Here is a 10,586-nt window from a genome sequence, read left to right as displayed (position 1 = left end):
TTTTGGACAGAGATCTTTATCTTGCTTTAAGTTAATTCAAACAAGTCTAATTCTGACAAATAACAGTGAGGTTTAAAAAACTTGGTCAAGAAAAGAAGAGGTTCTTTCTTGAATAGTAAGTTAGGTTTTGGTTCCAATTATACAGTAAAGGAATATTTGGGTGAGTTAGGAGGATATATACCTTTCTTTCGGCCGAGTCAAAAATAGGGTATCTGATTAAAGTTAGATTGTATTGTAGATGGCTACATGTATGCATGGTTGTATTGTGTGATAATTATATTGTCGTAGACAATCGTTATCTGGTGCAAAGAAGATCATCTGAGGCCTCCAAGCAATGCCACCTTCTTCCTTAATCTCCAGGGAAATCAATTTTCCTAACACACGAGGTAGAAGCTGGTGTTACCAACCCAAGCGCTGACTACAGCAGTAGGTAGAATTGGTGAGGTTTGCCAAGATGAAGAAACTTCAGATTTGGAGCATTGATGGTGGAAGATTGAATCATTAGAGTAGTAGGCGACAGGAATCACGTGTCAATTGATACTACATGACTGCATGCCTTCCCGACTCTTCTAATACTGCGACGCTAAGGACATCATCACTGCCCATGCCTGTTTGTCTCACTCAATCAGTGAATGGGTTATATATCATTGGGCTCAGGGCATGAAAAACATTAAAGTGAATCCATCAAGGACATCGATTTCCTCTAATTAGCAATGCTTAGTGCTTTTTAATTTTTATCACATGGTCAGTAATGGAGTTGGCTGGATTGGTGAGAAGTCCAACAATTTGGATTTAGAAGAAAAATAGAGTTTCGGAGCTTGGTGACCTTTTAAGATAAAAATGTTTTGACTTATTTTATTCAAAATGGCAAGGTTCTAAAAATCAATGCAAACACAAATTTTCAACATAATATTCAAGTGAAGCGTGTAATACAATTTTGGTTTCTCAACGTTGAATAAATTTCATAATTAAAGTCAAATTTGACAGCTTGAGAATTAATTAATTACAACCAAAAGTTCAAACATTTCCTTTTCCGTACATTTGACCCATGTGTTTATTTTCTTGATTTAAAAAAAGTTTAAATCGGTATTTAAGTTTGATTTTTTTTAATGTGCTATTTGTGCGTTTTTTTTTTCTAAATTTGGTACTTTATTTGATAAAAGTTATTATGTTTTTTTATACTTAAAGATAACTCTGTTATACATTTTAGTATTTCATTTAAGTTTTAGAGTTGATTTAATAAAAATTCATAATTAGTTAATAATATTTGCAAGCTAACTTCCATCAATCCAACTCTGAATTGTATAACTATTATTTTATTATTATTTTTGTTATTATTTTAAAGTTATTTGCTTGCTAAGTTGCACCTATCTTACTTCATTTGTTGAAAAATATTTATTTTAATGTATTATATTTTAAATTTATTTTTATATAAATAATAATATAAAATTTTTAATACGGGCGGGTCATACTCAAGTTTTAACATTTTTATCCGACTAGGACTTGGGCAAAATTTTATGCCTATTTTTCGGGTCGGGTCTAGAAAAAGCACATAAATTTTTTAATTGGCCTGACTCGACCCATGACCAATTCTAGACACAACAGTTCTACATCTACGAAGACTCGCTCAGTGAATGATGTTATTCGACAATCATTCAGATCATCTATTGGCTTAAGCCTAATCTACTCTTACACAAAGAAGTAATTGTGGTCCTAATATCGACCCAAGTTGTCACAGATCACTCATCCAAGTACCTCACAATACAATCAAAAAATCTCTCCAAATAGTATCTAAAAGACTGTCACAAAATAACCACAAGAACACAATAAAGTTGTCAACAAAGACACTCAAAAAACTATTCTTCATGTATGGCACAAAACAACCTATTTATAATTTTTTCAAATGGTCAATCAACAATGTTTTGATATGCTTTAAACTCCTATTTAAAAGCTAAAATTATCTCATTAATTATCCTAAGTATTTATCACATAAAAACCTTCATATATCAATCTTCTAACTACAAAATTCTCTTGAATAAATTTTATATTTATTTCTAAAAATAACATTTTAATAATAAGACTTTCATGTTTATCCAATCACCTCAAGTATTTGGATTGAGAGTCTTAACACCTAGTCGACCCATGCTTGAGTTTTGTCAAATAATCATATTCAAGTGGATCGAACTTAGTACAACAAAATCTATTCAAGACCCAAGTTGATGATCTAAGCATAGAAACAACTTCACTATAACAAGATATGGACCGAGCAATAACAACTTTTCCAGCCATCCATATCTATTTTTTAACTAAAATATCTTACAAGCCTACTAGTTTTACACCATGGAGAGTTTCATACAAAAAAATGATGAAACTTGAAAAGAACTCAAAATTATATCCATCTTTTCAAAATGGCCCCGACTGAATCTACATACATTAGAAAAATATATCACTCAATAACTTCAGGTCAGAAGTCACCCTTAGCAACCACAATGCAGATTTTTCAGTTTTAGATTTCATCTTGCTTGTTTCCTTAACCTTCGACGTATCCTTCACCTTTCTTACTTAGCAAATAGTAATGAGAAATAAAAAGCATACAAGATCCAATACTATATATTATCATCGTGACTACTTTGGACATTGATAAGCCTAAATACATATTAAGGAAGAATGAAGGTGCCATAAATGTCTTAGGGGTTTGTTCATAAGATATGCAATTTATGCATATCTTACCTAGACAGGAAGGATCTATTGCAAATTCAGAGTTCTTTGAGATGCAATCTTTAAAAGGCTCAGAATTTTTATATTAACATTATAAGTTTAAACTTGTTTTTTTGCTACTTGTGTAATGTTTGTTGGAAAAGAATCATTTGCTCCACGTAGGGGTCAATATTATCGTATGAATGAATGGAAATGGAATCACGATTTAAACAATAATTATTTATTTTTAAACCTTCTAAAGCTAGGAACGTAATGGGGAAATGTTTTGATTTTCTTAAAATGCAATCAGAGAGACATCTTGATAGTCAATAAACACAAGATGTAGAATTATTTTTGCTTATGTTAGATTAAAATTTAATTTGGCTCGAAAAAATAATATTTTAAATTTTAAATTAATTAAATTGAGTTTTTTGAGTCAATTCGAATAAATAATTCAGTTTTCCAAGTTCGAGTCAAGTTGAAATTACAACTCAAATAATTTAAAAACTCTAATAACAGATTAGTGTAAATACTCTTTTGGTCCATTACAATTTAAAAAATGAGTCAATTGGTCACTCTCAACAAAAATTATAAAAAAATTCAAAAACATTTATAAAAAATTCTAAGTTTCATAAAAAAATTATAAAAAACATATAATAAAAAAATAAAAATTCTAACAACAATCAAAAGAATATGTAAAAAAATGTTATTTTTTTAATTTCTAAAATAATAATTTTGAAGACCTAAACAAGTAAATTACCAATTCAAGTTTATGATACTAAAATATCTTATCTTTTTCTTACTTTTTTTTGAAAGAGCTTTCATATATATATATATATATGACTTCAAATTTATATGCTCTAACATGAAATTAGTCATATTGTAATAAAATTTTAATTTGATATGTTTAATTTTTTTTAATTTAACTCGAATAATTTCACTCGTTTCGATTCGAATTTCATTTCACTCAACTTGTAACACCCTTAACCCGTATCCGATGCCAGAACAGGGTTTCAGAGCATTACTACCATTTGCAGATCACTTAAAAAAATTTAAATACTTACTGATTCAATGCATCATATAAATAAATATATTATCATTCAATCAACAGTTTGGCACTTGTATAAACAGCAACATTGTTAGTATAGTTGCACATATCTCATATAAATTCAACATTGATATATCTATTTTCTTGACATATCGCACTTGAGTTTAATAATAGTCTCAACTTACATAATTTCCTTTATCAGCATATCAAAGATAACCATATATGTACATGTCATGAAACATATCATGCTCTTACCATTTCTTCATAAGCATATATCATTCATTTCATTATATCAATATTTCATGCTCCATCATTTCCATATTGTAACGCCCCCACGCCCGAGATCGTCACCGGAGTCGAGCTTGAGGTGTTACCGAACATAATTTATCAAATTAAGAACTTCGAATCATTTGTTTCTACATTCACAGCTTTCTAGTTACCTGCGTCACCGTTACAAGAAAAATCATATCTCGAGTTACGAAACTCAAAATCAAGATCCGTAAATTTTCCCTAAATCTAGACTCATATATCTATTTACTAAATTTTTTCTAGAATTTTTGGTTGGGTCAATTAGTACAGTTTATTAGTTAAAGTTACCCTTGTTTTAGGACTTGGCTGGATTGACCTCTGTTTACTACGAACCATATATCTCTCTGTGAAAAATTTATATGACTGTGCCGTTTGTTTATCCTGAAACTAGACTCAATAAGGATTCCAAGAATATAAAATACAACAACTAATTATTTTTTTACAATTTATGGTGAATTCCTAAAGTTGGAACAGGGGATCCAGAAATCACTCTGGCCCTGTTTCACAAAAATTTAAATATCTTCTAAAATATAATTCCTTTACCTATTTCTTTTGTTTTATGTGAAAATAGACATATTGGGCTTCAATTTCATATTTAATCCATCACCAAATTCGATTTCTATGATTTTTAGTAAATTTTCAAACTCACATCAGTGTTGCTGCAATGTTCTGTTTATGGCAAATTTTATCTTTTCATGAGTTTTTATGGACTAGATAACCTATTAACTTTCCATGACATCAAACATGGTCTAAATTAGTCATTTCCATGACCTATCATTATCAAGCATTTTCTCAACCAAATCACCGCCATATCACAAAATTATTTACACGAAATAGGTATATTGCTATACATGCCATACTTAAGTTTTACAAGCCATTTACCAAAAAATGTCCTTCGGATATTGTGATCGAACCTTCAACCTGTCCCGATTCCCGAGCCGACTTGTTCAAAACTACTGTGAATAAAAAGGAGAGAGTAAGCATAAATGCTTAGTAAGTTCATATGCAAATAACAAGTAATATAACAATACAATTATACCAAACAACCTTAGCATAGTATCACCAAAACATATATCACATTTCTAAACATCATTCATCATCTTACCACCTTATCGTTGTTGTATCTATTTTCAACCCGAGGGTTAAGTACATACCTGTCCAAAGTGTCCATTTCACAACACTTACCAAAACGTCACTTGCATCTTAAGTGTTCTTCCATTTCACTAGAAATTTTACCCGTTGAACACATCGGAATATAACTCGGATACATGGATAATTTGCACATAAGTGCCACATATGTAATCAAGAAATCATGTAACCCGCCCCTAAGTGAACTTGGACTCAACTCAACGAGCTCGGGCGTTCGCATCCATAAGTGAACTCGGACTCAACTCAACGAGTTCGGATGCCTAGTTACATCTCACGAACTCGGACTCAACTCAACGAGTTCGAACATTCGCATCCGTAAGTGAACTCGAACTTAACTCAACGAGTTCGGATGCTCAACCATCCTAGTGACATGTCACTTGTATCCTAATCTATTCCTAAGGTTCAAACGAGATTTTCATCAAACACATATCATTGCCATCTTTCTTGATTGGGGTCGATTCCACGTCTTTCTTGATCTAAAATAACACATTTAGCTTATTTAATACTCACATTATCAAATTAGTCTTTAATTCAAATTTTAGAAAAATTACAATTTTACCCCTAAACTTTTGCATATTTACACTTTTGCACCAAATCTCGGGAATTAAACTTAATTCCTTATTCTTATGTTTTATAACATGCTGATAACTTTTCCCTTCTATGGCAACATCAAATACTCACTCTAACATGTACTTATGACTATTAGGTATTTTTGCCGATTAAGCTCTTTTACTCGTTTTCACTCAAAACCGAGTAGCACAAGTTGTCTAACATAATTTAAAACCTCATATTCTATCATAAAACATCAAAATTCACAAATTTCACCTATGGGTATTTTATAAATATGAACTCTAACTCAAAATATTACTATCATAAGCTATACCGAGTTACCGGGATTTCAAAAACGTAAAAATCATTAAAAATGGGGCTTGGAATCACTTACTATGAAGCTTGAAAGTTGAAGAAACCCTAGCTATGAAGAAACCCTAGCTATGGAGAGAGGGAGCATTCGGCAGCAACTAAGGAAGATGATAACCAATTTTGTGTTATTTTTCCCTTTTTATTTCATTTAATATCCAAATGACCAAAATGCCCCTCTTTACTAAACTTTCAAAAAAAATTCCTTCCATGTCCTAATTTTGTCCATGAACTTAAAATTGGTCAAAGTACCATTTAAGACCTCCTAATTAATATTTCAAAGCAATTTCATACTAAAAACTTCTAGAATGCATGTTTTGCAACTTATTCGATTTAGTCCCTAACTTTAAATTAAACTCGTTATGCCAAAAATTTCTTCACGAAATTTTCACACAATTATGCAATCATATCATAAACCTCAAAATAATTATAAAATAATTATTTCTATCTCAGATTTGTGGTCACGAAACCACTATTCCGATTAGGCCTTAATTCGGGATATTACACACATATTTTATGTATATTTATTCCGGTAATAGCTTATATCTTAACATAAATTATATTCCATTTACTTATACTTATTTCGTTTATCTATCTTCATAATTATTTCATACAACTATTTTGTACATATATTTCCATATGATCAGTTCTTGTAAACATTTCACACAACCATTTCATATAATCATTCGTCATCTGATACATATTACCTGAATATCAATTGTTCAACAGATGTCATAGCATCTCCCATGCACGGCCTTATTTATCTTTGACATGATGCCATAGTGTCTTTCAACTATGGTCTTACTCATTTTCTGTCATGTTGCCATGGTATCTTTCAACCATGGTCTTGTTCATTTCATATCACGTTGTCATGGTATCTTTCAACCATGGTCTTACACATTTCATATCAGGTTGCCATGGTATCTTTCAACCATGGTCTTACACATTTCATATCAGAGAGCACACTGCCGCGAACCTCATCTTTACAGTGGGATTACCAGTCCAGGCTAAATCCCCTGTAATATAAACTCATAGAGTATTGTCGGGATTACCAATCCAGGCTAAATCCCCTGCAACAACAATTACTCTAATGAGCTTAGATCTGAATTACCAGTCCAGGCTAAATTCAGACCTTGATTCAGATTACCCGTCCAGGCTAAATCCATTTACACGTATTCTTCGGGAGGGCTATATCAGGATAGGATCACCCGTCCAGGCTAGATCCTTTTTACCGTCAATTCCCTTTTAGAGATCCATCGAATTTTCCTTTCATTCAACCGGAATTTCTTCCCCTTTTTATCAATATATCAATGTTTCATTAATTTTCATACAATGAACATTCAAATCATATTCACATCAATAACATGCAATCTCAAGCATCTACATTCAAATCATATTCACATCAATAACATGCAATCTCAAGCATCTAAGAATATAATTCAAGTTACACGAACTTACCTCATTGCTTGTTTGTGTTTATAATTTCATTAATCCGATATCTTTTCTTTTCCACGATCAAGTCTCATATTTGAGTCGTCCGGATCTTTATAAATAAATTTGAAAATCATTTTCATTCATTTCATATTCTAATGCATTTAATTAATGCTCTAGGCAAATTTACCATTTTGCCCCTAAATTTTTAATTAATGACGATTTCATCCTTAGGGTCAGGAAAATAAAATTCTTACAATTTAATCCTTATTTCCAACTATTATTCTCATATGTATTGATAACAGTCCATGAATTCTATAAAATATCAGAATTTTCCATAATTTCAACACTTTTCAATTTGATCCCTAAAACATGTTTTCCCTCAATCTTGAACTAAATTAATAATTTCATTCAATTTTGTAATTTAAATAATAAAATAATCCATTTCATGCAATTTGGTCATTTCTGACATTTTTACAAAATTACCCATAAAGTTTTACTTTTATTCAATTTAGTCCCTGAGCCTAAAATATACAAATTAGCCATGCTAGATGAATATTCATACATATTTTCCCTCCTCCTCCTCTCCATTTCACATCCTTAATGTAGATAACACACTTGTAAGTAACATTATCCATAATTTTTATTATTTACTTTTATGAATATTCAAGTTGTCTATCTGCATCATAGTCACTAAATTATTTATATCTGGAGCTATAGAACACCAAATTAAGATCCGATAATTTTTCCTGAAACTAGACTCATATATCTTCTTACCATAAAATTTTTGGTTTAGCCAATAAGTACAGTTTATTATTTAAAGTTACCCTTGTTCTGCTGTCTGACAGTTCTGGCCCTTATTCACTAAAAATTAATTATCTCCTCATACAGAATTTGAATGATGTTTCTGTTTGTTTCTATTGAAAATAGAGTCATTCAGGATTCTAAAAATATAAATTTAATCCCCTAATTATTTTTATCCAATTTTTTATGATTTTACAAAGTCAGAATAGGGGAACCCGAAATCATTCTGACCTTGTCTCACAAAATTCATCATATCTCATGATTTACAATTCTATTGCTTACATCATTTCTTCTATAGAAAACTAGACTTAATAAGATTTAATTTCATATTTTATTAATCCTATAATTATATTTCTACAATTTTTGATGATTTTTCAAAGTTAGACTACTGCTGCTGTCCAAAACTGTTTTAGTACAAGATATTAATTACCATGTTATAACACCGTTATTTTCTTTTTCTAGACCATTTCTCATCACTTTCTCTTATTTTTTCTTCACTAACATATCAAGAACATAAGTCCTTATGTAAGAAAATTCTACTATAACATTATTTCCATGCTTTGTCAAAAATAACAAACTTAAAAACATATTGAAATCTTGATATACTTACCTTGTTCTATTGATACTAATTTTTAACTTGATTTTATCTTTCCTCCAGCTTCTATTTCTTGAATCCAACTTGATAACTCCCCATGGTCTCCTTAACATTTTTCTCTCTTAGTGGCTATGGAAATTCTTTTGATTTCTAGATGAAAATGGTGAATTTTTGGTGGAAGGACCAAATTGTAAAGAAAATAAAAGTTTTTTCTTTTCCTTCTCTTCTAACATTAGTTGCATGCATGGAAAGATGATGAAAATTCTTCATCTTTCCTTCCTTTTATACTAAATAATTAATAATAAAATAATAATAAAATAATAAAATATCTCATTAAAATAATATATATCTAATTAAATAATCATAAAATATCATCAACATCATCATTACTTTCTAAATTTATCTCTCTTCCAATTGACCATTTTGCCCTTTATTATCTTTTAAAATTCTATCCTTGAGTCATTATTTAATTTGGTAAAATTGTAATTTAGTCCCTCATAGTTCTTCACCTATTCAATTTGGTCCTAATTCATCCATTTTTCTTAGTTTCTAGATCATTCCACTCTTAAAATATTTACACTATTGGTCCTTTAACTTTTTCATATTTACACTTTAACCCCTTAAATTTTGAGTATTTACTATTGTGCAACAAAACTTTTCTCACTTTTATAATTTAGTCCTTTCTTGAATTAATCTATCATAATATATTTCTCAATATTGACATAACTCAAAATTTCCCTTTTTGTCACTTTATTTCCTTATTTTACTATATTAAGGATAATATCTTATTGTAAAAATTTTCAGGGTATTACACAACTCAATTCGAAAAATAATCCAAATCGAGTTAGAATGAGAAAATAAAACTTACCAACTTAAGTAATTTAAAATTTTTTCATTTAATTTGGTTTGATTCAATTTAACGACAACCCGAGATAATGGTTGATCTACTGTGAGGAATATGTACATGAAACAAATGTAAAAGTTAGATCTAATATACTGAGGCATTAATTTCATGATCTACATTAGTGGTGAGCAAAATTCGATTCGACTCGAAAAAAAAATTCAAATTTCGAGTTAAACGAATCGAGTTATTCGAATCAACTCAAATTTTTTTCGAATTTCGAGTTCGAATAGAGTTGAGTTTTCGAATTCAAATAGCTCGAATAATTCAAATATCAAACTATAATATTTTACATTTTTACCCAAACTCCCAGACGTTTTTATTTTTCCCTCAAAACTTTTACTCCTTCTCACTTTTCCCCAAAAACTTTTACTCCCCTCCTATCTTAATCCCCCATCTACCCAAAATCCATTTCCCACCAAAATTTTACTCTCTCATTTACTTTTCCTCAAAATTTTACTCCTCAAAACCCTTAAAACTTTTTATTTCCCCCCTAAATTTTTACTCCCTCTCACTTTCCCCCCAAAACTTTTACTTCCTTCCCATCCCACCCCCTATCTACCCCAAACCCATCCCCATTATTTTTTTAATATTTTTCCTCCAAAATTTTACTCCCCCTATTTACTTTCCCTCAAACTTTTACTCTCCAAAACTTTTTATTTTTCCCCTAAACTTTTACTTCTCACTCTTTACTCCCAAATAAAAAATTAAAATTATCCAAAAAAAATCCCTAA

Source organism: Gossypium hirsutum, chromosome A05 (assembly GCF_007990345.1).
Source record: "Gossypium hirsutum isolate 1008001.06 chromosome A05, Gossypium_hirsutum_v2.1, whole genome shotgun sequence".
Classification (NCBI taxonomy): domain Eukaryota; kingdom Viridiplantae; phylum Streptophyta; class Magnoliopsida; order Malvales; family Malvaceae; genus Gossypium; species Gossypium hirsutum.
This window is presented reverse-complemented; position numbering follows the sequence as displayed.